Raw genomic sequence first — 27366 nt, 5'->3', positions numbered from 1 at the left:
ATTTCATTGGACCTCTCTCAATCCTATAAAAGTATTGTAGCCCTGATTTGAAATAGGCTGGTATCAACCAACTTGGAGAGACAGAGACTAAAATGGCTTATGGGGTTTTTTTTTAAAGTGAGAAAAACTACCCAAAGGGTGTTGTTTTGTGACATTTTAAAATATACTACCTCAAAATTACAAACTGCAATAAATTAGGAATTTAAAAAGGTGTGTTTTGGTATATGAATAATAAAAACTCCAAAAATGTGCAGATATGAGTGCATGTTTTCATAAAAATCATGAAAATCTAGAGAAAAAAATACATGCCCTGAACTACAATACAAAGGCAGGTAGAACTGTACTTGAATGATCTCTTTTTAGATTGCCGGAGTTATTTCCTTGTGAAGAGGAGCTAGGGTATTGCTGAAGAAAAGTGGCACCAGCAGGAGGGGGCAGCGTGCCGTGCTCCGTGCAGAGGCTGCCAGGGGCTGCCCAAAGAGCGCCCTGCTGCAGCCAGAGCCCTCCTGGCCTGGGGCCTGGGAGCAAAGGGCCAGGGCAGGCACCTCCTCCTCGTCCTGACCCTGCCACCGCTCCCTGCTGCTGCTGCTGAGGGAAAGAGAAGACTCTCCTAAGGCTCCATGAACGAATGCACTTACACAGCCCTGGGGATGCCAGTGAAGGAAACCATGTGTCACATAATGCATGTGTGACCAGAGTCACCAAACACCACCTAAACATGGAATTGTTGCACCTCTCTAGGACAGGCAGAAATTTAAAGAATTAACTGGAGACTTCAGGGCACAAGAGGCCAGAGGAGGGGAACAACTCTGAAGGGAAAAACCATCATATCTGGAGGGGAAAACATCTCTGCCTGCTCAGAATCGGTTGAGGGAACATGTCTCTAATCCTCTCCAGAAAGGGATGCTTTAGGTGACCTTTGCACCTCCAACTGCCTTCGACCAGAGCCAGGAAGATTCAATTATGTAAATGTTACATAGATAGATAGATAGATAGATAGATAGATAGATAGATAGATAGATAGATAGATAGATAGATAGATAGATTGATTTAGTTACTGAAATCTGTCTTTACTGTCCTCTCTGTTGCTACAGATATCAGAACTTGGTAGCCAGTGCCACACTCAACTACAATCCTGAGATTGCTCTCCTGTTGCTTCAAAAAAGCACACTCTTGGGGAATGTGGAGCATGTAGGTCCTTACAGAAAGGGATCAGACCCAGAGCATTGCACTGGGAATTGCACTCTTTGTGCATCTGTGCTCGGGCAAGTTCTTCTCTTGGACTCGACCACACTGGTGGAGCTAAACTTGCTGGAATCAGAAATGCAGCCCAGCCCCTTCCAGCTCCTGTGACCTCTGAGGAGCAGTTGGAATGCAAGGGCATTGACCTCCTGCTGAATTCCCAAACACAACACACACTGATTCCCTGGGCTGCAAAAAGGCATGAGCACTACTAAGCTCAAAGTGATCTGTAAGGCCATACTGGCTGGCCTGGAACCACAACAGTTCCTTCTGCACCAAGGTCCCTGCACAGAATGATGTGTTCTCATGCAAAACTACTGCATTCTCCAGAAGTGATACCTTGGAAATTAAAATTCTAGCAGACCCAGTCCCAGTGCTATAAAAGGGCAGAAAATAATGATGAAAAGAACTTTAGCTGGGAGAAGAAGAAAATGAACAGCCTCTTCCTCCAAGCAAACAAACAAAACAAAAAAAAAAAAAAAAAACAAAAAAAAACAAGAAAAAAAAGGGGGAAAAGTCATTTCCAAAAGTGGCTCAAATATTTGGATGCACTGAGGAGATGCTGAAGGCCCCTCACGAGGCTCCTGCTCCTGTTGTCCAAGCTAAAGCTTTCTCATCCTGACCAAACAAGCTCCCTTCTCAAACTTCTCAACATCCCTAGGATACTTTAACCCCCTATCCCACTGCCTAAGTATAACCAACTTCCTCAAAGGAGGACAGAACATCACATCCCACCTAATTGACCTCTCCTGATACAAAATAGTAGGTCCAGAGGGGCTGGCCAGCCTACAGCTTACAGCAACGAAAACTGCCACCACCCTCCACTCAGGCCTAATCAAAGCTTGCTTAGGATCATTCACCTTATCCATTCTCATCATCCTCGTAGCCACATACAGAAATAACCAATGGCCCTCAACCTTCGTAAAAACCACCAAATCCTCAAAATCATCAACAACGCCCTAATCGACCTCCCAGCGCCATCAAACATCTCAACATGATGAAACTTCGGGTCTCTAGGTAGGCGTTTGCTTAATTACTCAATTCGTCACAGGTCTTCTGCTAGCTATGCACTACACAGCAGATACCAATCTAGCCTTCTCCTCTGTCGCTCACATATGCCGAGACGTACAATTCGGCTGACTCATCCGCAACCTCCACGCAAACGGAGCCTCCTTCTTCTTCATTTGCATCTACCCGCACATCAGCCGAGGACTCTACTACGGCTCATACCTAAACAAAGAAACTTGAAACATTGGAGTCATCCTCCTCCTAACCCTCATAGCAACCGCCTTCGTAGGATATATCCTACCATGAGGCCAAATATCATTCTGAAGAGCTACTGTAATCACAAACCTATTGTCAGCCATCCCTTACATCGGGCAAACACTAGTCAAATGAGCCTGAGGAGGGTTCTCTGTCGACAACCCCACACTGACCCGATTCTTCGCTCTCCACTTCCTCCTTCCCTTCGTCATCATAGGCCTTACTCTCGTCCATCTCACCTTTCTCCCCGAAACAGCCTCAAACAACCTGCTAGGCATTCCCACAGACTGTGACTAGATACCCTTCCACTCATACTACACCATCAAAGACATCCTAGGATTCGTACTAATGCTCTTCCTGCTCGTCTCACTAGCCCTATTCTCCCTCAACCTCCTAGGTGACCCAGAAAACTTCACCCCAGCCAACCCACTAGTCACCCCTCCTCACATCAATCCCGAGTGATATTTCCTATTTGCTTACACCATCCTCTGATCCATCCCAAACAAACTAGGAGGCGTACTAGCTCTAGCCACCTCAATCCTCGTCGTATTCCTCACCCCACTACTACATACATCAAAACTACAATCAATACCCTTCCGCCCCCTATCACAAATCCTGTTCTGAACCCTAGTCGCCAACATCCTCATCCTAACCTGAGTAGGCAGCCAGACAGTAGGACACCCCTTCATCATCATTGGCCAACTAGCCTCATTCACATACTTCACAATCATTCTAATTCTGTTCCCTCTGATTGAGGCAATTGTCGGTGGGCTGTTGCACACTCACAGGAGCCTTGCTTTTTCCACTGTGTGAGCGCAGCCTGCAAACTTGCAGGGCAGTGTTAAAATGATTGAGTGAATTGCTCCTTTGCTTTTCGCTGCCTATGGCATTACTTATGGTGCCTATTTTATGACACATTTCACAAGTAAGTAGATGTTTCCTCTCTACTTAGGTTAGGGTGTATCCTTACCTGGCTTTTGTATGTCTTCCTGCTCTTTCTTAGTGACTGAGTTTCTGATTTTGAAACAGAAAGAGCATTAGGATGCCACTGGTTTGGTAAAGCTCCTGTCAAGGCGTTCAGCTAAAAAGGGGGTGTCTGTAGCCACAGGGGCAGCTAGGTATATACATGCAAGTATCCGCGCTCCAGTGTAGGTGCCCTGGACACCCCAGTCAGGCAGATAGGAGTGGGCTCTGACACTCAGGGCTTCTGTGCACCAAGGCAACCTTCTGATGTCACTACGAGAAGGTGGCAACCTTTAAGTTTTTAAAGGTTTATTAAACCTTAAGAAAAGACTGTATAAGGAAAGATTGCAGCACTGCGAAGTCTCCATGATTAGCAGCCACATGCTCATCTACAAAAGGGATACTCTGCTTTCTTTACCCTTAGCCCCTCCCAATGTTTTGTCAGTCAATTCTTTCTCTGCCGTTCAGTGGTGGAGATTACTTTCTTGCATCTTGATTGGAGGTCAATTGTTGTTACACCCTGCCTGCTGGTCACAAGCCAGCCCTCCCCAAATGCCCTAACTACCAAGACTAATACAAGGGGGATAAGAAAGAGGACTATGGGAGGACATATTACAATAACAGCACTTTACATTTGAAGATAATATCTATCCACATAATATCTATCTCTTAATTGTGAGAGCCAACTATTACATTATTCACCTGTAATGCACAGAAGCAGGAGAGAAGGCACTGGCTTGGCATAACAGCTGAAATATTTTCTAACAAATCTCCCCACATATTTGCACCTTTATTGGACATGGCCAGGACTCCTGTGGATGTACATCTCTGCCTTTCTTCCCCTTTGGAAGCAGTCAAACTGGCAACTTGTGGGGAAACCAAGGGCTTTGTGGGGGCTGCATTGCTCTGCACACACCCAGGCCACCCGTGGCACAGAGCTTTGGTGCCTAAAAAGATCAACCAGAGGAAAACAGCTGGAGGAGGTTTCATTTGGACCTTTCTTAGCCGCTAACAGAAGTTGTCCAAATGAAAGTGACCAAGCAAGGCCTGATCCCTGCTGCCAGCTCAGGGTTAGAAAGGAGGCATTACTTGATTTCAGTGCTGGGTGCACAGGGAATCACTTCCCTAAGCCCTGCACACCCAGCAATCTCACCTAGTAGTTTGTATCCATGGAACTAAGACATATTCAATACTTTGCTGAAATTTACTGGCTAAACATTACCTCCAATTTTTTGACATATTTCAATCACTTCTCAGAATTTATTGACATCAGAGTAGGAGTGTCCTGTAGCTCCCTGCTGGTCATTGTCACAGGTTCAGGTGACCCATGCACAAAATAACCCAGGACAAAACTGGGCTTGCAAAGCAAATTCATTCTATTAGTTGCAGTAGCATATAATACATACTGATCTCTGGATTCCCAAAAATCCACTGAACAGGAGAAGGAGTTGGAGTGTGGTGCTCGGCAGCAGGGGCAGGTAGGCAGTGCACTTCCAGGACATCCCCTGGATCAAAACGCTGTGCATCTCGTCCTTCTCAACCCTTCAGCCCAGAACTAGGCCTTGTATCTCCTGCTTAGGAGTAGAATTTTACAGCAGGAGTTAGAGCAGCAGCTCACACATGCCTGGCGTGTGAGATGAGGCCATGAGGGCTCAGGATGACTCCATGACTCCCTGCCACCAAGGGCTGCATTGTGCATTGTTCTCCTTTCAAAGCTTGACTGCTCACCCATTGACCAATCCATTGTTTCTCTTTCAAGGGTCATGGTCCCACCTGCTAAACAAGACACTTTTCTTCATTGTCTTGTCAACCTGCTCAAACATGGATCAAATATGTCAGGGCCTGGGACATGACTCCAGTTCCTGACACAGTCATTTGGGAAATATTCCCATTCCTCAAACTCTCCTTTGGTGGTCAAGAGCCTCCTAAAACACTTTCTTCCTTTTGAATGCATTCCAGCTACCTTCTTAGCAGGACCACTCTCCTTATTCTCAAGGCCAAGATAGCCACTTGCACACAGTAAGCACTGCAGTGGGGGAATACATGGTTCAGCACTCCTGTTAAAGCTAAAGGAATTCAAAAGACTATGCCCTGTTTGTTAGACTAAATGCCTCTCCTTCCTATTCTGAGAATCAAACACCACTGTTTCATCAATACACCCTGCAGGTGCTCTTGCTGAGTGAAGCCACATTGCTGTGTCAATAAAGCAGCTGGGACTCAGTTTCTTCATGCAGGAAAAGCCAATTCTTTATTCACTTAACTCATTTTTATACTGTTTTCACAGACTTGTGTTCAACTTCAACTGGCTGGTAGTTTCCTTGCCACACAATTTATTGCTTAGAAGGTGTATTAGTGTGTACATGTTAAGACTCTCTCTTTTTAAGACTCACTGTTACTCAGGTGATAACATTTTTCTTTCGTGGATGCTCATGGGACAGGTTTCTTGTTTATTACAGATGCAAACAGTTTTCTTAGCACAATAGCTTGTGCTAACTGCACTCATGACTATTCCCATGGGAAGTTAGCTGGCTGCACGTAGAAGATGGAACAGGCCAGCTGGGAATTTACCACAGTGTGGTAAATAGGTATGATTCGTGCTGATAACAATTGAAACAAGAATCAATATTGATACAGTAATTAATATTTGTAAATATTAAAACAGGTAAAATTAGTAATGCCGAAGAAAAAGGGAGAGGAGGGGCACCATGCCCCCCCCCCCCCCCCCGCAGATGTTCAGGAACAGGAGGAAAGCAAGAGATAATGGTTGCTAAAAATTAACAAAGAAGGAACTCTCTGGTTGTGTCCCAGTAAAATGCTAATTATAAGGGTTTTATTGCCTTGATACTCTGTCGAAGGAAGGAGACCAGGACACCAGATGGTTCATCACAGGTCCAGTTTATTGAAGAAAGCATCAAACACTTATACAGCAAATAATAAGTTTATGAATATTCTGTAAGCCAAGCAATCTATTGGTTAAACTATACCATCAGCTCTTCCTCATTCCTTTGGGCCTACGTTCTCTACTTCTCACGTCTCGTTGTCCATTTCTTTATCATACTCAGCTAGGCCCAAGGACACGTTATCTTGCAGGTGCAAGATTTGGAATTAGCCACGGTCTTGTACTTTTCCATTCTCTAGTCAGCTAAATTCCCAACAGACACCTGCCTGCAAAAAGGCCTCTGCCCTAGTTAGGACATCTTTACCAAAATAATTCGGCTGTGTCCTCCCTCCTCAAGCCACTCTTTGACAAAACTCTCCACAATACTCAGATGTAGTAATTATGTTAGTTTTGGCTTACATTGTATTGGCTTGGTGTAACCCAAAGGTTAATTAAAGGACACAGAGGAGGACTACAAAATCTTCATCAGATGACCCTCAAAGACTTGTGCGACCACCAACCAAGTGGTGGCATATGGATGGTAAAGGTGATGATGAGGGCAGAGGTAGAAGTGTGAAGAATCAAAAATGGGAGGAGACGGCATTGACACATGGTATATAAGGATGAATATTCACTTGGCAAGCTTGTATGTGATGTGGCAAGGGTCCCAGAGGCCTGCACTCCGTACCCCGCAGTTATCTGTTGCTTATGCGCTATTATTAGAAACAAATTATCCCTTATTTTAATCAAATTCTATTTTATCCAATTTTATATTTTTATATTTTAAATATTCAATTAAAATTGCTACTACTTTTAATATTGTTTGGGGGTTTTTTTATGATGGGATAATTGGGCAAACATAACAATAGGTAGGCCTGATTTTATAAGGCCTTTCTTTTCTAATAACCCTACCTGTGTGCAACACATTATGACTTTCTTTCAGAAATTAATGAAGAAAACGCAAATTGCCTGCTGAAACCCTTCTGCCCCCTTCCAAATCAGTTTACTCCTCAAGCACATGCCTCAGGCACATCCCTGATGTGCCTCTCTCCCAGCAGCTCAGAGCTGCATTGCACAGGGCTTGCTGTGTGCCAGAGACCACAAAGCAGGCTGGCCTGGTGGGCCTGAATATTTCTGCCAAACACTCTGCATCTCACACCTTTGCTCTGGCTCAGTGCAGAACTGCAGGATTGCAGGCGCTTCCTCCCAGAGCTGCGTGTGGTGGTTTGACCAGGAAGAAGTGGGAATTCTGGGATGTTGTGGTCAAACCAATGGGTGCTTGGATTTTGATATTGGCACCTGGGATAACCAGTGGGTTTTAGGACACACCTCCGAGAACACACAGGGGTTAAAAGCAGAGCTTCGGCCCCGGGAGGCTCTCTTGGGACTTCGAGGGACGCAGGTCGGAGCTCTCCCCTGTCCAGCCGCTGCTGCTGGGCGGGGGAGGGGCAGCCATGCGGTAGGCCTGGGCCTGGACAGAGATGGGAGTGAGGAGGCCTTGGAGGATGGAAGGGTGGAGAGCAACAAGAGACATCGGGCAGCCATTCCCCCCCCCCCCCCCCCTTGGAGACAGACAGAGAGACAGAGAGAGTGCAGCCTGTGTTATCTTGAAATTCAGTAAATACGTGCTGGCAGCAGGCAGCCCAGCTGAGGAGATGGGGGGGGGTGCAGCCAGGAGTCCAGCCGCCTGGAGGAGTTTTTTAACCCTTTTTTGGACAATGAAGGCCTTACAGAACATTAACCCTTCCTAGACGAGTGATAAGAGAGGAGGAGGATGAAGGAAATGAACGAGTGATGGAGGTCTGGACCAGAGAGAGAGAGAGTGAGAGATGTTGAAAGAATGGAGAAGATGGAGTGGCATTTAATGCTGGACTCTTTTGTGTAGTCATGGACAGAGCTATGTTTCCGTGAGATACAGAGACTGAGTCCAGGGGGAGAAATGTCCCAGAGCCAAAGAAGAGTCAGTGTGTGGACCCCTCGGCCCCAGGGGGTATATAAAATATGGGGGGGACGGATGTCCCAGAGGATGAGAAGGTGAGATACTGTGCTTTTCTGGAACTGGACAAAGCATCCTTAAAAAGACAACCCTGGAAGCAGCCCTGATCCCTGTTCGGTGGTGAGAGCACCGGAACAAGGACGGAAAAGGCCACCACGACACATGGAAGGACTCCCTCTCCTCTTGAGGAGCTGAAAGTTTGACCAATCTAAAGGGTGGTGCCAGACGGAGTGTGAATAATTTTGGGAGTGTGGATAATTTTGGGAGATGAATTGTACGGGGATCTGGAGGAGGAGGGGGAAGTGTTTCTGTGTAGTTTTCATTCTCCTTGTGATTTCTTTTTTTTTTTTTCCCTTTGTGTATGTGTAGTTTAGTGTTTGTTTGTAGTTTAGTAATTGTTTGTATGTAGCTTAGTTAATAAACTTTTCTGTAGGTTGAAGTTGGAGCCTGCTTTGTTTATTCCTGGTCACATCTCACAGCAGACACCGGGGAGAAGGTGTCCTCATGGGGGCTCTGGCTTTGCCAGGCCCAAACCATAACACTGCGTGAGGCGCTGGCTCCTGCAGATGGGCCCTGCCAAGCTCTCCCTGCCTCACGCTGGCCTCGCTTCCCCTGGCACAAGTGCTGGGCCTGAAGGAGCTGCCCTGTGCTCCAGCCTGCTGAGCAGCCCGGCTCCCTGCCCCGGTGCCCAGAGTGCTGCACACACTGCTGGCCTTTGCCAGGAGTTGCAGGGCAGCCGGCAGAAGAGGAGGAATCCTCAGGCAGCCCAGTGGCCCACGGCTGCCCTTGGCCTTTCTCTGCTCCTGGGCACACTCCAGACGGCCATGGCCTCCAGGCCGGGCTGTGCCCAGCACGGCTGCGCTTCCCCTCGGCAGCAGCCAGCTGCCACCTGGGCTCTGAGAGCGGAAGATTCGCCCGCTCCCAGCAAGAGGCACCCAGGGCCCGGCTGCTGCCTCTTGCAGCTCCAAAGGCCTCCTTCCAGCCTGCCTCTGCCGGGGCTCAGGCTGCTCCGGCCTCTGCCGGGGCTCTGCTGGGGCTCCAGCCCGGGCAAGGCCGGGCCCGCTCTCACCTCACAGGCACTGACAGCTCTGCACCACAGGAAACCTTCCCGAGCACCCTCTCTGATCTTTCTGCTTTCTCACTTGAGCAAGGCTCTCCTCCAGCCAAAGAGATTATTGCATTTAGGGATCCAAATCCAAGCGGCAGGAGCCCAAATGCTCTCCAGTCACAGCTGAAGGCCTGCATCTGCACAGGGTGTTTGGGCTGCCTCATTCTTCTTTTGGTTTTGCTTTCAAATGCCATTGCCCTTTCTGCCTCAAATAGAAGTACCAAAGCTGGCCAAAAACAGACCAGTGGGCCATATTCAAAAGGCAGTGTGGTCTGGAGAGGATGAATGAAGAACATCCTTCCCCACTTTCACACCATGCCAAAGACACTGTGTCACTTTCCACCTTTAAGAAACAACAGACAATTCAGAAAGAAATTTTTGAGCTTATTCGCAGAGTGAGAAGGAAGGGAATCTTCAAGGTGAGGTGTGGTTTCAGAAAATTTAATCATTTCCAATCCTACTCTGCAGTCCTATTAGACAATCCTACTCTAACCCTAATCCTAAACCTATCCCGAATCCTAATCCTAATCCTAATCCTAATCCTAATCCTAGTCCTAACCTACAATCCTACTCTAAACTGGTTGAGGAATAAATGGTCCTGATGTGATTGTCACGTTCTTGTCTCCCTCGTCTTCTTCACTGAAACAATCAGTGGCACCAGGCTGGACGCAGGCTCAGCAAATGTTACAAATGGATGCTGCCCAAAGGGAAAAAAACAAATCAACAAAAAACAATGGACCATGACTTTCCAAGCTCAGTGCTTCACAGGATTCCTCTGGCTGCTAGAAGGATACAGGAAGAGGAACAATGGGACCATCTACACCTCCAACTTTATGTGCAGGAATTTGCCATCACAGGCAAACCTGGTCCAGAATCCCACTCATCCATTTATCCAGGTGTCTTCATCTTGCTGAGATTTTTGCCTTGCCAGTGCTCTAGAAATTGTGCTTTCTTTGTCCTTGGAGTTTCTACTTTTCAGGAAACTCCAAAGCCTCACACTGGTCCCTCTCTTTGAAAGACAGGCACTGTGCTGATTTCCACAGGGAGACAGAGCAGTGTCTACCATTCCATGCCCTGCCCCTTGTGTGCTGGATGGCACCTTCCTTCCTAGCAGGGCCAGCCCAGTGGCACTGGGCCCTGCAGTTCCCTCTCTGCCACACAACCTGGCAGTAACCCTGGCACAGTTCCCATCTGCTTGAGCGTGCCAGGCAGCAGATGGGGCTGGGACAAGTCCCTCCCAGCTGTCCCTGTTTGTGTGGCAGAAACCTCTGAGGGTGGGCTGGGGGGCACAAACCAGGGCCCCTCAGAGTGAGCCCCCCACAGCCTCTCCTGCCCACAGCCAAATCTCTGACTGCTCAGCTGGGACTGGCTTCCTTGGGTTCCTCCACCACCATTTCATGTCTCTGAACCCCGCATTGCTCTATTTCAATTCTTTTGCCATTAGATAAAACTGAAAACCCCACCAAATTACAAAAGAAGGTGACAGAAACATCCAGAGGACCTCTCTGACTCAGGAAATGGAGACGGAGCTGGAGTTATTCAGTTTTGTGAAGAACGGGCCCCAGGGAGACTTTATTGCCACTTTCCAAGACTTCAGAGTGGCTTTGAAGAAAGTGGGTGACATCTTTTTTAACAGGGCCAGATACAATAGGATGGGGGTGAATATTTTTAAACACAAATAGGATCTAATCAGAACTTGTTTACTCGGAGCATGGTGTGACCCTGGCACAGCTTGCCCCAAGAGCTTGTAGGAGCCCCATCCCTGCAACCATTCCAGCTCCGGTGGCAAAGGGCTCTGAGCAACCTGATCTCTTTAAAGATGCCCCTGCTCATTGCAGGACACTTGCACCAGAGGACCTTTACAGGACCCTGCCAGCCCAGCCCAGTCTCGGATTCCTCACCATTTTCATTTGAAGAGCAGCAAGAGTGGAGGTGAGGAGGAAGGGGGCTCATCTGCTGCCTTGGACTTGAGTGGAGGAGGAGCCCATCCCTCAGAGCCTGTTTCACCTGCAGCCCCTTCACATTTTACCTGCAGGAGCTCCTTGGCAGACCAGCACCGCGCCTCGTCTCTCTGCAGGCAGCAGCTCAGGAAGTCATGCAGGCAAGATGAAAATAGGTTGGGCTGCTGCAGCTTTTGTCTTCCTCCTGTGGCTATCAGGAGTTGGGGCTGGGGAAAAAGGAGACACCAGGCTCCACCTGCTTTCTTTCCCATCTGTCACTGCTCTCCCAGATCCCATTGATTAAGCTCCACTCTGCAGTGGCAGTTTCTGCCCTGGCAGAGACCCAGAGATGACTTTCCTTTACCGACCAAAAACCCAAACCCCGATGCAATCACAGCCTCTCCAACATCCCACAGATCTTGCCTTGGCAGCTGATTTCATTGACTGACCTGGTTAGTGGGAACTACATCAGCACAAGCGCATTTCCTTCCCTGAGGATTCATACCAGCTTGAGAGGCTTTTTGGAAGAAGGACTTTGCTATACTAACTCTACTCTATCCAAGGGTTAGTACATGAAAAGTATCTCTGCAGTGCTTCTTGTCCCTTAAGCACAGCTGCCATAAAACAAAATGAATCAATCTTTTTGCTTTGTTCTTGAAAAGAATGGGAATTGGAAGAAAAGAAAGGAAATGCACCAGGTATTCCTCAGGTAGGGAAACAAATCTTTGGAATCTCATCTTCAACACAGACACATTATGATGCATGCACAAATGTACTGGCATGAAAACGCCTGCTTGGACATACAGGAGCCACCTGCAGCTCTGTCTCTCAGCAGTCTGAAAATTTCTGCTTTCCTTACATGGAAAAGAAAAACCTTTCATGGTCAAATCAGAAGGAGAGGTTCCATCCCTACGGTCACCCTCTGCTCCTTTGGCTACTCTAGTCAATGCATGAATGCTAGGCCCATCCCAGAAAGTGCCAGGAAACAAATGGGAGGTTCTGGCAGGCTCTCCACGTCACCAGGCTCTGGCTTGGTGATGGGCAGAATGTGACTTGGGCTAGGAGAGAAACATGGTCACTGAGTGTTTCAGCAGCACTGCACAAGAAGCAGAAGAGACTCTGTGGCCTTTACACCCTCATGCCCAGGTTTCAGGCACGTTTCCCAGTGAGAAGAAACTGCACAGGGAGTTAAGTTCCTCCCTAAAAACCAGTGCCTTAGCAACTTTCTTGTGTTTGGGCTTCTTTTTTTCATTTCTGGAAATGTAACACCAGTTCTGAGAGGCTTGCCTTGTGGTTTGAGGGGCATCTTCACAGACAGACAAGTGGGAACAACTTGAAACCCAAAGCAAATGTTGCCTGAGAAGAGCTGGGGAGTGTTTGCCTGTGGTGAGGCTTGAGCTGTCTGGCAATCCCCTTCCATGATGTGCAGAAACATCCAGCTGCTCCCCAGAACTCAGTCCCTCTGGGCACGCACGCCTCTGGAAACACCTGAGGATTCCAGCCTTTCTCCTGCTCAAGAGCATCTAACCTAAGCTGAGCTCCAGTTTCTTCAGCAAGGCCAAGGATGCTCACTTCCATGCAGCTGACAGTGTCCATGGAGCTCAGCAGGTCTTTCTGATACTCCTTAGACCAAGGAATTACAGTGTAGATTGGCAAGACATCAGTTGATCATTATCCAGTGTGGAACCAAGCCGTTACACACTGACAAGTCAGGGGGAGAGAGCTCATTCTGCTTTTGCAAGATGGTATTTAGAAACATAAGGCACACCTTTGGAACTATTCAAACCTCAACTTGCAGAATCCATCTCAAATAGACAAAAATAACAGTGGCAAGAGGTCTTGGAGTCTCCATAAAAATGCCCACCACTGTCCTGATAACTCTGTGCTCTTGGCACTGAAATAGATGGTGACCAAAGAGACTTTGCTATTATCCTCTTCAACCCAAAGGAGAATTTCAAAGCCAGAAATGGCAATGCACTCCCCTTGTGTACAAATAATTGATGCGGCTTTCTGTCCTTTTCCCACATCACCAGAGGTGACGAAGAGGGTTTTATCCTGACTCTCAGCTGAGCTCAGCCACTGGCCATGGTTGGGAGCTGGAGCCCTCCCTGTCATTATAACAGTGCAGGCCAGGGATGGCCCTGCTCCTGAGGTAAAGAAACACAGCACCGGTGTCAACTGCCCACGGTGGATCCCAGCCCAGGCACCTGCCTGCGAGCTCATCAACTTGTTAAAGTACCCAGAAACAGCCAAGGGTTTGGCAAACAATTCTAACTGCAGTCGGAGAAAAACACATCCTACACTTATCCAGGCCACTCACACACATGACTGAACAATGTACAGATGACTTGAAAGCCTGAAAGTTTCAACGACCACAGGATTTGGAAAAGATGCTACAGAGTGGAAGAGAAGAGCTGTGTTTAAAAAATGAAAAAGCAAGCAGAACTGCTTGGGCATTGCTTTGGTAGTAGGTTTTTTTTTTCTCTTTTCCTTTTTTGTTTACTTTTCTTTTTCCTTTTTTCCTATGTTTTCTATAAAATTGAAACTGGGAAGGTCTAACTTCTATTTCTCAGGATATTTATCACATGTCTACCCTGTCCACTGAAAAATTCTTTTCCTTCAGAAACAGAGTTACAACATTGTTCAAAAAACAAGTGGGAAATGTCAGGCATGGCTGGAGGCCAAAATGGCAGGTTTCTGAACTGGTTAGGTTTCTGAACTGCCACTTCCCTTTCTGATACAACCAAAGCTACAGCAGATGCTGATGTGCTGCAGGGGCATTTTTAGAAGGAGACCTTGGTGGAAGTGGTGCCAGCAGATGGCAATGGGATTTTGTCCAATGGCACACAGAACATGGGACAGGTGAGAAAGACAGTGGGATCAGTGAGTATTTGCACCTTACCAAGACAGGAGTTGCATTCCAGGAAGGAACTTCTCGTTCCACCATTTTGATGCCCACGATTCCCAAAGACCATATGTCCACTTTGGGGCCACATGGTTGGCCTGTCACCACTTCAGGCGCCAGCCACCCAGCAGCGCCGGCCACGGAGCTCCGTCTGCCCTGCTCAGGGCTGAGCTGAGCAAAGAGGCCAAAGTCAGCTTTGGAGAAAACAACAAACCATGAAAGCCAGCTCCAATTAGGAAACCAAGCAAAAGAATTCCCCACTCTCAGGCTAAGAATATGCTGTTGGACCTCCTGGAGAACTGTCCATGCTCAATTTCCTTGGGGCTTTAGCCAAGGGAGTATGGAATTGGCCACTTCCAAAAAATCCCAGGCTTCTTAACGCTGCTCACAGCAGTGGACTTCATTCCCCTGAAGCTTTAGATTGTAGCTCCCTCTGTCTGGAAGGGACACACACAGAGCAAGGCCACTCTTGACTGCTTGTGGTTCCTTATACCTCTGTGCACGTTGCAACTGTGCCCTCAGCTCGCAGCAGGGGTCCCTGCACTGCCACCAGCACCATTTTTGGGGAGCTGGCAGTCACTCCAAGCAGCCCCACACCCACATCCCTGGAACGCTGCACTTGACCAAGAATATACTGACCCAGCTTGACAGAACCATCAGTTCTGAGAAGGATGTTGCTGCTCTTCACATCTTGGTGGATGACGTGGTTTGAATGAAGAAAATCCAGTCCTTGCAGGCACTGAGAGAGAAAACAGAAAGAGGAGGGCAAAAATGAGTGATGTGATTTCATCACACAAGAAAGGAAACAAAGAATCTAAAAGATTCCCTCTCCAGGGGAATGGGGAGTAAGAGCAGAACAGTAATGGCCACTGAGAGGAAGAGCTTGCTGCTCCAACACTTGCAGAGCGGGACCTTTCTGAGGAAAGGCACGTCAGCTTTTGAAAGAGCAACAGCACCTGCTGTTGTAGGCTGTCCCCTGCAAACCAGCCAGGACAATTCCTGCTGCAGTGGACGTGCTTTTTCCGTGCAGAGGACAAAGGAGGGGTTTGGAAAGGAAAAGTGCCTCCCTTTGGTGTTTAGTGGATCACTTTTAGGTGGGAGGCTGCATGGAAAAGATTTTCTTGCTGGCCTCAGCACAGGCTTGGAAGTATCACACCAGTCACTTCCCGGAAGCAAAGAGCATTTTGGCTGCACTACTGTCCTTTTCAGCTGAGGACTGTGAGAAATGAGTCTTTTTTCTTTGCTGGTCATTTCATATCCAGCCACCAGCTCCTTTGCTTTTACTGGCAAGGAATGCAGTGAAGACAGACTCCAGGCAAATGTTTAGAGAGGCAAGGTGGAGAACAGCAAATAAAAATACAAATACAAATACAAGAGACAGAGTGAGAATACTACAGCAGGAGATAAGAGTACTGGCACTGAGTACAGGGAGTGAAGGGGCACTGGCAGGCCTTTCACTTGAGATGCTTTTACTTGCCCATAGAATAGAAGCAACACAGAAACAAAGCTTGGCACAGGAAATCACTCCAGCTCTGAGCCCCTGTTTCCCAGACAATCCTGCCCAAGCCCCTGGAAACACAGATGGGATTGCTGACCTCCCGACTGATGGCTGCCATCTCATCTTCCGACAGGTAGGTCTGGCTGATGACATTGCTCAGAGTGCCTCCATCCATGTACTCCATAACCAGGGACAGTTCCTCATCCACAAGGTAGCTGAAAGAAGGAAACAAGGGCATGGAGATGAATGTACATGGCTAGGTTCCTGTTTGGAAAACATGGGTTGATTCTTCTTTTCAGGTCCCTTTGAGACAAAGACAAAAAAAAAGGAATAGACATTTCCTCTTGGCTGTGCATTGTTTGCCATCTGTGCAGTCTCAAGGAGAAAGGCACAGCTGCAAAAAAGGAGATGTCTTAGATGGGCAGCAAGCAAAATGTGCAGCTTAGAAACAGCCCAGATAAAAAACCTGTCATGCATGGTGTTTCTGGAAAAAAGCACCTAATCTTCCTGGCATGCATAGCAATGAAAACCAGTGGCAACAATCCAAGGGAAATCCTTGTTAGTTTACCTGGACATAAGAAGACACTTGAAAAAAATCAAGCTCTAAAACAAAGTGGTAGCTGTGAATATAGAGATCATTGATTTAGTAAGACACAAATCATCCGGGTTTTTGAACAATTTTCAAATACCATGTGCCAGTGAAGACTCATGCAGAAAAAATGCAATCTCTTCCCATCCACTGGAGATGAAAAGAGCAATAATAATTAGCCAATATTAAAGCTCTATTTTCTGCCAGTGACCAAAGTGGGATTTTACCTTGCATGTTTGCAATATGTAAACAAACATTCATGGGACAAAAGCACAACTCACCTGTCTAAACAGTTAACCAGGTTGGGATTTCTATTCACCTTCATGACCATGAGTTTGTTGACTTTTAATTCCTTCTTCCTCAGTCCTTGAAGCTGTATTTTCTTGATGGCCACCTAAAATGACATTGAAAATAAGTAATTTGAGAGGTTGGTGGCACGAGACCACAAGGCACATGGAGCGAGTGATTTTGCAATGACACAGCTGAGCTTTGCCAAACTGCCTTGTGATTAGGCACTGCAGTAATTAGGAACTGACATTCCAACAGCCCATTTCTCTGCTCCCTTGGGAGCCAGTTACAGGACACGTGGGGCCACTGACATTTTGCCTTGACCACTTGGTAACAGCAGTGTCTCAGTTATCACCCACAAAGCTCTGACCACACTCTCTGCTGCTTGGTTTGGGATTCAGAAGAAGTAATCCATGCCTTAATACTCTGTGGATACATCTTGGGCTATGGGCAGGGCTTAGGGCTTTCAGGGACGCCTTGCAGATCTCTCCCTATGTGCAGTTCCCAAGTGCAGCACTGCAGGTGGCTAAAGGATCTGCCAGTAACTTTCAGATGGATTTGCTGGCAGCCAGAAATGAGAATTCAGAACTCTGAAGCTGTAGCCCCAAAGAGCAGTGAGGTGCTCGAAGGCACCACCTTTGTTTTAGCAATGGAGAGCGAGTGAGCGCGTCCTTCTCTGAAAGGAACCGCTGCCCTCCGTGCCTTCCTTCCGGCAGCTGAGGAGGACAAAGTCCCAAATGTGTTTTGTAGGCTGGCACCAGTCTGTGCTTCTTGTGCCTTTTCAGCACAGCTCTGCCCAGAGCTCCAGCCACAGCTCACACCAGAGGGGAAAGCCCTCGAGTGCAGCAGAGTCTGCAGGGGCTGTTGATATTTACCTCTCCTCCTGTGGCAGTGTTGAGTGCTCTATAAACGTCTCCAAAACTCCTAGAAAAAAAAACAGAAGCAGAGAAAGGAGAAGCCATTTAGATCTTGCAGTGAAAGCCAGCCCACACAGGAGATCTCTGCTGTAAATGCCTGCAGGACACTGGAAGCATGAAGATGTCTTTGACAATGCCTTCTGAGCACACCTAGAAATTCTGATCAGCACTGACAATCTAAGCCCAGTGCCTGAACACATTTGCAGCTTGTCTGACTTCACACTTGATACCTATTCCACCAGCAAAACACCTGATGCATAGTTTTGTACCATTAACATTGCTTGGACTCACCCACTGCCAATATTTTCCAGTTCAGTGTATTTTAGAATAGGACCTTCCATCTTCACCATTCTCCCTGAGGGAAACAAAATGCAAGATGTTCACTTTAAAGCAGAGATCCCACCTTCTAGGAGATACAAAAGGCAGCCCCACTGTCTGGAGCTCTGAGCCTCCCTTGGTGGACAGCTGGCTAACAACAACAGGAACAGGAACTGGAACACCAAGAAAAGAACAGCAGGCCCCCAGCACAAGTGACTGGCACAGAGACTGATTTCCAGCATCCTTTGAAGGGAGAAACCTCTTGACAGCAGGCACACAGGGAAGCACAGGGAGATACATTCAGAGGAGACTGAGACCAGAAGAGAATACCTACCTAGGCAAGTAAGTTTGTCATCTAGAATCATTAAGGAGAGCTGGAACTAACAGTGCCTTTGTTTTCTTGGGAATAAACACTGTGAGATTTAGAAAAGGTTTCCTACTTGCTAAGATTAAGTGCACCTGGACATTTAGAATCAATTCCTCTGAACAGATGCCGAGTTCAGAACAGGAGGAATATTGCCAAGTGTTCCCATCTTTTCCACCTTGCAGCAGTTTGCCAGAAGAATGACTCTGCATTTGTAAACCAGAGCAGCTCATGCTAGAACCAATCCCCACGGGGCTTTCAGCATCAGGACCCTCACCCTTTATGAGCAGGCTGAGCTCAAAGACGCCCTTGCCCGTGCTCCACGTGAAGAACCGCGCCGCTTCTCTTCACCCTGACAGCGCGGATCAGTCGCTCCCATTGCACTCGCCCCCTTGGCACCACACAAGTCCCCATCTTCCCAACTCGGCATGGCGGGCACGGGACAGAGGACAGCAGTGCTCCTCAGGCCCCCCTGTGACACAGAGAGCTGCCCAGAGGAGATGCTGACCCTCTTGTGAGTCCAGGCCGTGCGAGGCAGAAGCCGGCCCAGAGCAGGGGCTGCTGCCTCAGGCAGCTCCGCGCTGCAGCAGCCGGGCAGCAGCGGGACCCTCCCAGCCAAGGAAGACTCCAGCCTCTGCATTCCCACAGCCCTCAGGGGCAGGGCAGCGACCACAACAAGGCTGGCAAAGCCCCAACATAAGCACTGACAGGCACTGATGGGAAGAAGCCAGAGTCAGCCTGAGCCCTGGACAAGCTGTTGCCCCCATTCAGGACACAACAGGATGAGCTTTGAGATCAGCCACACCCAGGCACAGATCAGTGCCCTTTTTGTCCCAACAGGTGATGGTACACACAGAATCCACTGGGCTGTTTTCTCAACCCTACCAGATCTTATCTGAGAGCACAGCACTGGCAGCTGTTAAGGGCAAGAAGCAGATTCATTGGGTTGTGCTGCAGAATCACAAAGGGCTTGATGTGTTTTCCTAGAGACTGATCTCAGCAGGGCTTCTGCCAGTGGCTGGGACTCAAGCAGTCACAGCCTTATGCTGATCCAGGAACAATCCCTGCTTCTGCCTTCGGGAGAGAGAAGGGAAACCCAGGCAAACTCCAGCCTACTCCTCAGAGGCAGTAGGAACACCCAGAGCTCTCTCTTGCTGCCTCAGAGCACTGCCAGCACTTCTGTGACACTAAACTGAGCAGAACCCTTTGGTACAGCTATGCTGACACGTGCACACAACACACTGTCCCTCAGATAAGAAAGATACCAGACGTACTCTGCTGCTCCAGGGAGTCACCCGCCATCTCCTGTTGCTGAGCAGCAGCTGGGTCAGCACGGGAGGTGAACCAAGGGCTCAGGCTCCACTTCTTCAGCTGGAGAGCAAAGGCTCCTTGGGATGGCACTGCTGCTTCTGCAGCAGCTTCAGTGTCAGAGTCGGTGTAGATCTGAGACAAGAAATGAGTTGATGTCAGGAAGGTGTGGCAGAGATTGCCCTGAAATGCAAGAGAGATTGCCATTTGAAATGCAAGCCCTTAGGAAGCTGCTGTCAGCCACATGCAGAGCTCTTCAACTGGATTGCTTTGGATGTCCACTTGTGAAACCAAATGGTCAAAACCAAAGGCTGGTTTTACTCGAGTTCATAGCCGGTTTCGTGTTCTGAAGGATGACTGCAGCAACGACCGCTCCACTTCTCCCAAAGACTCCTTTCCCCCTCCTAGGTCTGCAGATACATTTGCAGCTCCTCATTCTAATATTCTACCTCCTGCCATGAAATTCTCTTTTTCTGCACCTTCCTCGGGACGTGCTTATCCTGCAGCATCTCTGGATGGTTCAGTTCCTGGGCCTCATGCCAGCCTCGGGGCTCTTGGTTGCCTGTCATTTGCTGGAACTCTCTGCAGGCTGCCAGGTAGGATGGCGACACTTCCTCCTCAAGTCAAACAGAACAAAGCAGTCAGAGACTACAGCTTGTGCCCGTTAGCCAGGAGTCATCAGCTGGGAAGAAAGTAAAGGACGGGAGCAGATTTGCAAGGGATACAGACAGCTTGTAGCTCGTATTCCAAATCTATGTGAGTGACCATGTTCACCTGCAAAAACACCTCAAGAAACAAGGTCACCTGGAAGAAGCCAGCAGGAGTTCATTCGGATGACTGTTGGCTAAATGGCCAGAGCAGTAATGCCACTGTCTAGAGCATCAGCTGAGATCCAGCAGAGCAGGAAGTGTCCTTGAGAGCAGCTCTGACAGAGGCCTCATCAGGATGGCACTCAGAGGCATCACCCACCCCCTGCTGCTGCTCTGCACTGGAAAGGCAGGGCAGGCAGAAACCACCCCTTGGGTGACTGCAGTACCTATTGTTATTTCACTCGCTTTTCTAGAGCCTTTTGCTCCTGAAGGAGGTGATTCATTTTCTCTTTGATGATTTTAATTTTTTCATCTAGCCTCTTCTTCCTTGCCTTTATCCTAGTCTCAGTTTCTTGCAGCTGTGCCTCCATCTGTTAGTCAATTTTCTGTAAACAACAATAGAAAGGACTCTCTTTCATGAGTGGAGTGGCTGCCATTCCTTCATTCACCTGTTTTTGTTGATTGCCCCTCTGCATAGGGAGATTCTTCTCCTCTTGGATGTCTTCATTCCTCCTCTTCACTGCCATGATGGCACTCTGAGCTTCAGGCAGCTCTGCTTGTGGCTCTGCCTTGATGTTCTGTACACACAAAAGCAGAGCAAGTGACTGAGAGCTGCCATCAGGCTCAGCTTTTCCCTCTTTTAGCCTCAAAATCATATTTATTCAGCCCCTTCTTTCTGCTTCCCTACCCAGCTCTGCTTCCACTGTAACCATCCTGTCCTGGTGCTGATCTCTGCAGATTCCAAGGCCCTGTGCTTCCATTGCCAGTGGCACTCCTGGCCTCCTCAGTCCCAGGAGCTCTGGTTTATGCCCCTCTTCCTGCCCTTCCCTCTGTGCCCAGGCCAGTCAGGCTTACCTGGCCATTCTCCTGTGGCTCTTCCACCTGCTGCCTGAGCTGCTCTTCCTGCTCTCAGGCAGGGAACAGCTCTCCCTGAGTCTGGCATGGCAGCTCAGATGAGGCAGTGTGCTCCTGCTCTTTCTCTAGAAGCACCTGCACAGAAAGCAAGAGAAGATGGGTTTCAGCTTCCCATACGCCCTTTGTGGGCCAAGACTCACAGACTGCTGGGCTCACACATTCCCAAAGCACTGTGCTGCTGCTCTCCTGGGTCGTTCTCTGCCCGAGGGGAGGCACAGATTCCAAAGTGACCCTGGCCCTACAATCAGGGGCCATCTGGGACTGAAGCTCCAGCAGCCTCTCAGGCAGCTGACCGGGAAGGGGTGGCATTTCTCAAGGGTCTGGTGAGGGCCTCCCTCTGCTTCTGCCATGTCCTGTTTGTCTCTCAGTAGTGACTGACACCCCGCCCTGTCCCACAGCTCCATCCTGGCTCTGCAGGGCCTTCCTGGGTGAGCTCACTCCTTGTGAGAGACACTTCTGGAGTTCACCTTCTCTTCAGGCCTGCACCAGCATTCCTTCCTCCTGACATCCACACTCTTGTTAGAAAACCGGGTCATTCAGGAGATAAGGATGCATGCAAAGATCTCTGATGGAAGTCAGAGAACCCCTATGGCCACCTCAGTATATGGAGGAGGACCAAGGTGTTTCTTCTCCCTCTTTTGTCAACTGAGAATTCTGACCAGCACTAACAGAGTTTCTCATAAGGCCCCATTAATGAATGCACTTACACAGCCCTGGGGATGCCAGCGTAGGAAACCATGTGTCATGTAATGCAAACCATGTGTCATGTATGAGCAAAGTCACCAGACGCCAGATACAGCATGGGATAGTTCCACTCCCTCAGGACATGCAAAAATTTAAAGAATAAAAAGAAGGCTTCAGGGCACAAGAGGCTGGAGGAGGAAAACATGAGGGGAAAAAACAACCATCTCTGGATGGGGAAACATCTCTGCCTGCTCAGGATCAGTCAATGGAACTTGTCTCTACTCCTCTACTGAAGAGATGCCTTTAGGCGAGCTTTGCATCTTCCACTGGTTTGGAGCTGAGCCAGGAAGATTCAGTAGACAGATAGACAGACAGATCTCACTTTTTAAATCTCTCTTTACTGTGCTGTGGCATTTACATTCTTTGAATACAGAGAGATATAGTTCCTCTCTCTCTCCTAGGTTTTTTTTAAAGGAAGGTAGTGAGAAACTTAGAGAAGAAGAGAAAACAATTATCTCTACTGGCTGTTCTTGTTGTTTAGTACATGTAGAATGTGTTACAGTGATTGTTTACTGAAAGTGATTTGTTAAGTGGATTTTAGTGATAGTTGTTTAGCTTGATTAGCTAATTAGATAAAATCTGTGTTGTGACTGTCTGGAGACAGTCACGAGTTTTTCTTTAGTAGCTTTTTAGTATAGTATCTCTATAGTATAGTTTTAATATAGTACTAGTGTAATATAACATAGTTAAGAAAGCATTTGTTTAACCTTCTAAATCATAGAGTCAAAGCACATTATTCACCACGTGGGGGTCACCCTGAATCAATACTGTCCTTTCTGTCGCTACACACATCAGCACTCGGTAGCAGTGCCCCAATCAGCAGCCATCCTGAACTTGCTCTCCTGTTGCTTCAGTAACCCACACTCTTGGGGAATCTGGAGCATGTGGGTCCCTATGGAATGCAACCAGACCCAGAGCATTGCACTGGGAACTGCACTCTTTGTGCATCTGTGCTCGGGCAAGTTCTTCTCTTGGACTCGACCACACTGATGGTGCTAAAGTGGCTGGAATCAAAAATGCAGCTCCTCTAATCTCTGAGCACCAGCTGGAATGCAAGGGCATTGATTTCCTGCTCAATTCCCAAACACAACCCACACTGATTCCCTGGGCAGCCAAAAGACACGGGAGTCATTAATCTGAAAGTAATGTGTTTCTGCCAGTGCTGGAAAAGGGCAGGAAAGATTGAGTAAAAGCTCCCTTGCTCCCTGGAGACAGAGAAATTGCACAAGGCTTCTCCTTCTAGAAAACAAACAAATAAACAAAATATGAAAGTGCTACCCACTCCAGTGTCTAAAGCACTTGGATGCAGTGAAGGGATGTTTGGCAGGGAAACAGCCCTTGTGCTGAGCATTGGCTCTATGGATCCAAGGCAGGGATCAATGGCAGTCTGCCTGAAGGTCCCTCATGAGCCCCCATTGTCCAGGCTAAAGCTCCCTCAGCCCCTCCTCCCTGGCCTTGTGCTGCACCCCCTTGCCCAGCTCCCCTGTCCCTCTGTGCCCACGCTGCAGCCCCTCCATGACTTTCTGCTTCCCAGGGCCCACAGCTGCACACAGCACTCCAGCTGTGGCCGCAGCGCTGCCCAGCACAGGCCACGCTCCCTGCCCTGCTCCTGCTGCCCCACTGCTGCTGGCACAGCCACCGTGCCCTTGGCCTTCTGGGCCCCCTGGCCCCACACTGCCTCCTCTTCAGCTGCTCACGGCCGCCAGCCCTGCGTCCTTTGGGCCCACGCAGCTCCCCAGCCACAAAGGCGCCCATTGCACTTCAGATACTGCAGGCACCATTGCAAGATGGCCTTCCTGTTCTATAACCACATCTTCTAAGTAGATATCATAAAGTTTGATAGGAATAGAGTTCTAAGGGACTCTGACTAAATTAAAATGGTCTAATTCAACTGTACAGGAAATTGCTCCTATGTAAATATTCCACCCTTTCTGCTGTCAGACAGCAAGGTTCTCTCTTCAAAACTAGGTTTGTAGTTCTTCAAAGCTCTGATATAGAAATTTAAAAAAACCATTTCGCACATTGTTATTTTTCTTCAGGCATGAAAATGGATTTTCTTTTGGCCTTCCTAGCTGGCCCTCTACACTCTACTGCTACTGGCCCAGCTCACATCATGTTCTACAATTCTTAAACACCAGGAACTTGAAATGTTCCTTTCTCACTCACCTCAGGATCTTCAGCACTGCTGAATACACGCTTCAAGTGACCTGTAGTGGGAAGGGAAAATGAACCAGATGCTGTCAGAAAACTGCCTGGGCTGCTGAATCCCACAGAACAAGTCAACCCAAAGAGAGATGATTTCCCGTTTTACAACATCCCTCCAGCAGACACATTTCATTCACACAGCTAGCAAGGGATCAGGACAATATTCTTGCTTGTGCCTACACTTCAGCCTGTTTTGCCAGTAAATGAATACAAATATGACCAAGAAAATGCAAATTGTTCTTTAACACTCAGTGCTCCTGTTCTACCAAAGACATAAAACAGCTTCTGAAATCCTCTCCTTGAGGTTCTTTTCTTTTTTTTAATCAGTTGCATGCACCGGTTCTCATTAACTTGCTTGAAACAGTTGCTCAGAAAAGCTTCCCTAAAATCCCCCTGAGCTGTGGCAGACACTCACTGCTTTGGAGTTTGCATTTCCTTGCAAAGGGAATCACTATTTTAGCACTTTGAAAAAGGTCAAGTTAGACAGTCAAATCCTTTCATGACAAAATTTAAACAGAAATAAGCTTTCTCTGAATTCTGGGAACAGCTGCAGAGTTTTAGAAGGCCTTCCAAGAAGCTCTGCCAGTCTACATTTTCAAAGGTGTCTTGCTTGTCCCAGCAACCTGAGGAAATGACAGACTCTGCTGCCACAGACTCTCCCGTGGAGGGAACGGAAGCCCTGCAGGTTCCCCTGCAAATGCTGCCCCTGTGGCTACAGACACCCCCTTTTTAGCTGAACTTCTTGACAGGAGCTTTACCAAACCAGAGGCATCCTAAAGCTCTTTCCCTTTCAAAATCAGTAACTCAGCCACCAGCAGGAAGACATACAAAAGCCAGGTTAGGATACACCCTAACCTAAGTAGAATGGAAAACTCTACTTACGTGCAAAGTGTGTAACGTAATACGCGGAAAAACAAACACCATAAGCAGCAAAAGCTGCTGTGGCCAGATGGTGGATCATATTCCCAGAGCTGTGCCAGTCTTCTCCAACACTAGAAAAACAAATGGCCTCTCAGAGTGCAACTACCCACTGACCAATGCTCCAGCCAGGAGGGTTCTCCTGATGTGAGCAAGGCTGCTCTGACACTCAGGCCTTCTGTGCACCAAGGCAACCTTCTGATGTCACCACAACGATGTGGCAACCATGCCGTGACATCACAAAGCAAAGTATGACAAAGAAAAGCATCACAAAGCATGTTAGTCTGTGAATTTATGCAAAGCAATAACCAACCTTCCGTACAGCAAACACAAAAGAGCCAGGGAAGTTCTTTTCTGTCACAAAGAAGCACAAATTCCCCTCATGGTTCAGGGGATCCAAGGGGAACTCCAAGAGTGCCTCAAGCACCTACAGCCTGTACCCCAGCTGAGCACTCAGATGGGACCCAAGCAAAGGAAACCAGACCAAGACAATGGCCCACAGCATTGCACATGTGAGAAATGACTCTCACTTTTAACATTTTAAAGCTTTAGTAAACCTTAACAAAGGACTGAATAAGGAAAAATTGCAGCATTGGGAGTCTCTGTGACTAGCAGCCACGTTCTCATCTACAAAAAGGATGCTCTGCCTTTTATACCCTTAGCCCCTCCAAAAGTTTTGTCAGTCAACTCTTTCTCTGCTTTCCACTGGAGGAGATTACTTTCTTGCATCCTGACTGGAGGTCAGGTGTTGTTACACCCTGCCGGCTGGTCACAAGCCAGCCCTCCCCAAATGCCCTGACTGCCCAGGCTGTTACAAGGGGGACGGGAAAGAGGACTATGGGAGGATATATTACAATGCCATCACTACACATTTGAACATCCACATAACATCTGCTTCTTAATTGTCAGAGCCAACCATTGCATTACTCGTCCAGAACACACAGAACCAGGAGAGAGGCCACTGTTGGCATCACAGCTGAAATGTTTCCGAACAAATCTCCCCACATATTTGCACCTTTATTGGACATGCCCAGGGCTCCGGTGCGGGTACATCTCTGCCTTTCTTCCCCTTTGGCAGCAGTCAAACCGGAACCATCTGCCCACCAGCAGCAGCTGCTCCAAGCTGGGAATGCCACTGGCTGTGCTGATTTCCAGAGGCTTCTGTGTGCCAGGGGATGCCAAGGCAGGAGCGGGTTGAACGGTGCTGGCGCTGCTGCTGCTCTGTGCCAGAGAGCCCCGGCTGGGCAGGGCACGGTGCCCACTGCGCTGCGGGCTCCTTCTCCTGCCACAGCTGGGCACACCTGGCAACAAGGCATGAGAACTTGTGGGCAAGCCAAGGGGTTTCTGGGGCTGCACTGCTCTGCACACACCCAGCACACCTGCAGCACAGAATTTTAACCCTCAAACAGGTAAACCAAAGGGAAACAGCTGGAAAAGATTTCATTTGAACCATTCCTTATGCTTCAATAGAAATGACCAAAATGAACGTCACCGAGCAGGGCCCAATCCACACTGCCAGCTCAGTGTGAGAAAAGAGGCATTACTTTATTTCAGTGCTGGGTGCATGAGGAATCACTTCCCTGAAACATGCACACCCACGGGTTAGTATCCACGGAACTAAGACATTACTTTCATTACTTTTATTCATTACTTTGCTCAAACTCACAGGCTAAACATTCTCACAAAGTATTTGACATGTTTAAATCACTTCCCCAAAATTACTGACATTTAGAGTAGGGGTCTCTTGAGGGTCTCTGGTGGTCATGGGGTGAACATCCCGTTCCTCAAATTCTCCTTCCATGGTTAAGAGCCTTCTTCTCCTTGAATGCATTGCAGCTACGTCCTCATTAGGCCCACTGTCTTTATTCTCAAGGCTAAGACATCCACTTGCACACATTAACCACTGGCGTGAGGGAAGGTATGACTAAGCACTGCCTGTTAAAGATTAACACATTCACAATTTGTTGCAGGTCAACACTTCCCCAACATCTCTCATTTCTTCTCTGGGAATCAAACACAAGCATTTTGTGATCACTGAGCCCAAGGCCGCCTCCAACCCTCCTGTCACCCAGCAGCCCTTCTCTCCTCACAAACAGCAGGCCCAGCAGGGCCTTCCCTCACTGGCTCAGTCACCAGCTGTGTCAGGAGTTCTCTGTCACACACTCCAGGACCATCCTGGACTGTTTGCTCTGTGCTGC

This window comes from Melospiza melodia, unplaced genomic scaffold (assembly GCF_035770615.1).
Source record: "Melospiza melodia melodia isolate bMelMel2 unplaced genomic scaffold, bMelMel2.pri scaffold_46, whole genome shotgun sequence".
Classification (NCBI taxonomy): domain Eukaryota; kingdom Metazoa; phylum Chordata; class Aves; order Passeriformes; family Passerellidae; genus Melospiza; species Melospiza melodia.
The sequence above is the reverse complement of the archived record's forward strand: the minus strand, read 5'-3'. Positions refer to the sequence as shown.